A 5,160-nucleotide genomic window follows, 5' to 3' on the forward strand; every position below is an offset into this window, starting at 1 on the left:
CCTCCCATAACCCTTAGCAGGGGATTTATGGTAATTGAGTTGAGTTTCCAAACTGGCCCTTCCTTCCTTCCTTCCCATATCTGCCAGCTCGAGAAGGCTTGTTTTGTTGCACCTGGGAAGTAAAGTATCTATTTGCGAGAGAGAGAGAATGAGAGAGAGAGACAGAGAGAGAGAGACAGAGAGAGAAGGGGAAGGGGTGTTGGCAGTTAGGGTGTGAGCTAGAGAAATGAGGCCTGTCTGCAAAAGGCCATGGGATGGGAGTGCGTGGTTGCAGGTTGTTTGGCTTTGTAAGGCCTACTGCCCGCTTCACTCGAAACTGGGTCTAGGGTTGTCGGTTTGTAGGCTGTAAAAGCCCAGAAAAGCTCTTGTTCTCCAACCAGCAGAGTGGCGCAGCGGAAGCGTGCTGGGCCCATAACCCAGAGGTCAATGGATCGAAACCATCCTCTGCTAACTTTTTTCAAATTATGTTTTTGTGTCATGGCATTAGGGCACAAAGAGCTGTAAGTGCCTGGATGCAATGTCATTCCTTGAACTTGCTGCCTCGTTCCACTCTTGCGCTAAATAGGAGAGGGTCCCAGCCCAGCCAACAAAATGTACTGTTCAATCAAACCAAACTTAAAACCAAGCTCCTTTTTTAAGGGGTCCCAGGGAAATGTTGGGCTGACCGGCAAGACCTCATGATGCGAACTGCTTCTGCGTCAAACGCAAGCTTTTTTCATTCCCAGCCAATGACTTATTCTTATTTCTAAGGGCCGCTCCATCAGATAGCCCAGACAGGCAGGCGTTGGTGGTATAGTGGTGAGCATAGCTGCCTTCCAAGCAGTTGACCCGGGTTCGATTCCCGGCCAACGCAGATCAAATCTTTAAATTGTTCAAAATGCATTTTTTGGAAATCAGACTCATGCTGAAAGCAAAGCTGACACACTTTTCGTGAAAATCAAAACCCCATCCAGGAAAGGTTCTTGCATCCTAGTTTCTGCAACTGTCTATCGGTGAGGGGATTGAAGCGAGCAGGGCTCCTGGCCCCTCCCCGACAAAGCCCTGACGAAGGCCTGACAAAGGCCTATTCGCCTTGCCCTGACGGGCCTTGGTCCCAGCAGGCCACCGAGCACAGCACCTCAGCCTATTAGAGTGAGGTTTCAGGATCTCTCTCATCCTGTAAACCAACATACTGAAGAAGGTGAAACGTGTGGCTGCGCTCCTCACATGCTGAAGCAGCAGCAGCCCTTTCCCTGAAGCAAAGTTCCTTCATTCTTCCCTCCCATAACCCTTAGCAGGGGATTTATGGTAATTGAGTTGAGTTTCCAAACTGGCCCTTCCTTCCTTCCTTCCCATATCTGCCAGCTCGAGAAGGCTTGTTTTGTTGCACCTGGGAAGTAAAGTATCTATTTGCGAGAGAGAGAGAATGAGAGAGAGAGACAGAGAGAGAGAGACAGAGAGAGAAGGGGAAGGGGTGTTGGCAGTTAGGGTGTGAGCTAGAGAAATGAGGCCTGTCTGCAAAAGGCCATGGGATGGGAGTGCGTGGTTGCAGGTTGTTTGGCTTTGTAAGGCCTACTGCCCGCTTCACTCGAAACTGGGTCTAGGGTTGTCGGTTTGTAGGCTGTAAAAGCCCAGAAAAGCTCTTGTTCTCCAACCAGCAGAGTGGCGCAGCGGAAGCGTGCTGGGCCCATAACCCAGAGGTCGATGGATCGAAACCATCCTCTGCTAACTTTTTTCAAATTATGTTTTTGTGTCATGGCATTAGGGCACAAAGAGCTGTAAGTGCCTGGATGCAATGTCATTCCTTGAACTTGCTGCCTCGTTCCACTCTTGCGCTAAATAGGAGAGGGTCCCAGCCCAGCCAACAAAATGTACTGTTCAATCAAACCAAACTTAAAACCAAGCTCCTTTTTTAAGGGGTCCCGGGGAAATGTTGGGCTGACCGGCAAGACCTCATGATGCGAACTGCTTCTGCGTCAAACGCAAGCTTTTTTCATTCCCAGCCAATGACTTATTCTTATTTCTAAGGGCCGCTCCATCAGATAGCCCAGACAGGCAGGCGTTGGTGGTATAGTGGTGAGCATAGCTGCCTTCCAAGCAGTTGACCCGGGTTCGATTCCCGGCCAACGCAGATCAAATCTTTAAATTGTTCAAAATGCATTTTTTGGAAATCAGACTCATGCTGAAAGCAAAGCTGACACACTTTTCGTGAAAATCAAAACCCCATCCAGGAAAGGTTCTTGCATCCTAGTTTCTGCAACTGTCTATCGGTGAGGGGATTGAAGCGAGCAGGGCTCCTGGCCCCTCCCCGACAAAGCCCTGACGAAGGCCTGACAAAGGCCTATTCGCCTTGCCCTGACGGGCCTTGGTCCCAGCAGGCCACCGAGCACAGCACCTCAGCCTATTAGAGTGAGGTTTCAGGATCTCTCTCATCCTGTAAACCAACATACTGAAGAAGGTGAAACGTGTGGCTGCGCTCCTCACATGCTGAAGCAGCAGCAGCCCTTTCCCTGAAGCAAAGTTCCTTCATTCCTCCATCCCATAACCCTTAGCAGGGGATTTATGGTAATTGAGTTGAGTTTCCAAACTGGCCCTTCCTTCCTTCCTTCCCATATCTGCCAGCTCGAGAAGGCTTGTTTTGTTGCACCTGGGAAGTAAAGTATCTATTTGCGAGAGAGAGAGAATGAGAGAGAGAGACAGAGAGAGAGAGACAGAGAGAGAAGGGGAAGGGGTGTTGGCAGTTAGGGTGTGAGCTAGAGAAATGAGGCCTGTCTGCAAAAGGCCATGGGATGGGAGTGCGTGGTTGCAGGTTGTTTGGCTTTGTAAGGCCTACTGCCCGCTTCACTCGAAACTGGGTCTAGGGTTGTCGGTTTGTAGGCTGTAAAAGCCCAGAAAAGCTCTTGTTCTCCAACCAGCAGAGTGGCGCAGCGGAAGCGTGCTGGGCCCATAACCCAGAGGTCGATGGATCGAAACCATCCTCTGCTAACTTTTTTCAAATTATGTTTTTGTGTCATGGCATTAGGGCACAAAGAGCTGTAAGTGCCTGGATGCAATGTCATTCCTTGAACTTGCTGCCTCGTTCCACTCTTGCGCTAAATAGGAGAGGGTCCCAGCCCAGCCAACAAAATGTACTGTTCAATCAAACCAAACTTAAAACCAAGCTCCTTTTTTAAGGGGTCCCGGGGAAATGTTGGGCTGACCGGCAAGACCTCATGATGCGAACTGCTTCTGCGTCAAACGCAAGCTTTTTTCATTCCCAGCCAATGACTTATTCTTATTTCTAAGGGCCGCTCCATCAGATAGCCCAGACAGGCAGGCGTTGGTGGTATAGTGGTGAGCATAGCTGCCTTCCAAGCAGTTGACCCGGGTTCGATTCCCTGCCAACGCAGATCAAATCTTTAAATTGTTCAAAATGCATTTTTTGGAAATCAGACTCATGCTGAAAGCAAAGCTGACACACTTTTCGTGAAAATCAAAACCCCATCCAGGAAAGGTTCTTGCATCCTAGTTTCTGCAACTGTCTATCGGTGAGGGGATTGAAGCGAGCAGGGCTCCTGGCCCCTCCCCGACAAAGCCCTGACGAAGGCCTGACAAAGGCCTATTCGCCTTGCCCTGACGGGCCTTGGTCCCAGCAGGCCACCGAGCACAGCACCTCAGCCTATTAGAGTGAGGTTTCAGGATCTCTCTCATCCTGTAAACCAACATACTGAAGAAGGTGAAACGTGTGGCTGCGCTCCTCACATGCTGAAGCAGCAGCAGCCCTTTCCCTGAAGCAAAGTTCCTTCATTCCTCCCTCCCATAACCCTTAGCAGGGGATTTATGGTAATTGAGTTGAGTTTCCAAACTGGCCCTTCCTTCCTTCCTTCCCATATCTGCCAGCTCGAGAAGGCTTGTTTTGTTGCACCTGGGAAGTAAAGTATCTATTTGCGAGAGAGAGAGAATGAGAGAGAGAGACAGAGAGAGAGAGACAGAGAGAGAAGGGGAAGGGGTGTTGGCAGTTAGGGTGTGAGCTAGAGAAATGAGGCCTGTCTGCAAAAGGCCATGGGATGGGAGTGCGTGGTTGCAGGTTGTTTGGCTTTGTAAGGCCTACTGCCCGCTTCACTCGAAACTGGGTCTAGGGTTGTCGGTTTGTAGGCTGTAAAAGCCCAGAAAAGCTTTTGTTCTCCAACCAGCAGAGTGGCGCAGCGGAAGCGTGCTGGGCCCATAACCCAGAGGTCGATGGATCGAAACCATCCTCTGCTAACTTTTTTCAAATTATGTTTTTGTGTCATGGCATTAGGGCACAAAGAGCTGTAAGTGCCTGGATGCAATGTCATTCCTTGAACTTGCTGCCTCGTTCCACTCTTGCGCTAAATAGGAGAGGGTCCCAGCCCAGCCAACAAAATGTACTGTTCAATCAAACCAAACTTAAAACCAAGCTCCTTTTTTAAGGGGTCCCGGGGAAATGTTGGGCTGACCGGCAAGACCTCATGATGCGAACTGCTTCTGCGTCAAACGCAAGCTTTTTTCATTCCCAGCCAATGACTTATTCTTATTTCTAAGGGCCGCTCCATCAGATAGCCCAGACAGGCAGGCGTTGGTGGTATAGTGGTGAGCATAGCTGCCTTCCAAGCAGTTGACCCGGGTTCTATTCCCGGCCAACGCAGATCAAATCTTTAAATTGTTCAAAATGCATTTTTTGGAAATCAGACTCATGCTGAAAGCAAAGCTGACACACTTTTCGTGAAAATCAAAACCCCATCCAGGAAAGGTTCTTGCATCCTAGTTTCTGCAACTGTCTATCGGTGAGGGGATTGAAGCGAGCAGGGCTCCTGGCCCCTCCCCGACAAAGCCCTGACGAAGGCCTGACAAAGGCCTATTCGCCTTGCCCTGACGGGCCTTGGTCCCAGCAGGCCACCGAGCACAGCACCTCAGCCTATTAGAGTGAGGTTTCAGGATCTCTCTCATCCTGTAAACCAACATACTGAAGAAGGTGAAACGTGTGGCTGCGCTCCTCACATGCTGAAGCAGCAGCAGCCCTTTCCCTGAAGCAAAGTTCCTTCATTCCTCCCTCCCATAACCCTTAGCAGGGGATTTATGGTAATTGAGTTGAGTTTCCAAACTGGCCCTTCCTTCCTTCCTTCCCATATCTGCCAGCTCGAGAAGGCTTGTTTTGTTGCACCTGGGAAGTAAAGTATCTAT

At 49.9% G+C, this 5,160-nt stretch overlaps 2 non-coding genes across 2 annotated transcripts; both read left to right on the top strand.

Annotated features, from left to right (window-relative positions):
- Window positions 1-781: 781 nt before the first annotated feature.
- On the top strand, window positions 782-853 carry TRNAG-UCC (transfer RNA glycine (anticodon UCC)). The gene has a single exon. It is a non-coding gene; the product is annotated as a tRNA-Gly (tRNA).
- A 1,185-nt stretch (window positions 854-2,038) lies between these two features.
- Window positions 2,039-2,110, top strand: TRNAG-UCC (transfer RNA glycine (anticodon UCC)). The gene has a single exon. It is a non-coding gene; the product is annotated as a tRNA-Gly (tRNA).
- Window positions 2,111-5,160: the final 3,050 nt, after the last annotated feature.

Source organism: Ambystoma mexicanum, chromosome 6q (assembly GCF_040938575.1).
Source record: "Ambystoma mexicanum isolate Mex_15411 chromosome 6q, UKY_AmexF1_1, whole genome shotgun sequence".
Classification (NCBI taxonomy): Eukaryota; Metazoa; Chordata; class Amphibia; order Caudata; family Ambystomatidae; genus Ambystoma; species Ambystoma mexicanum.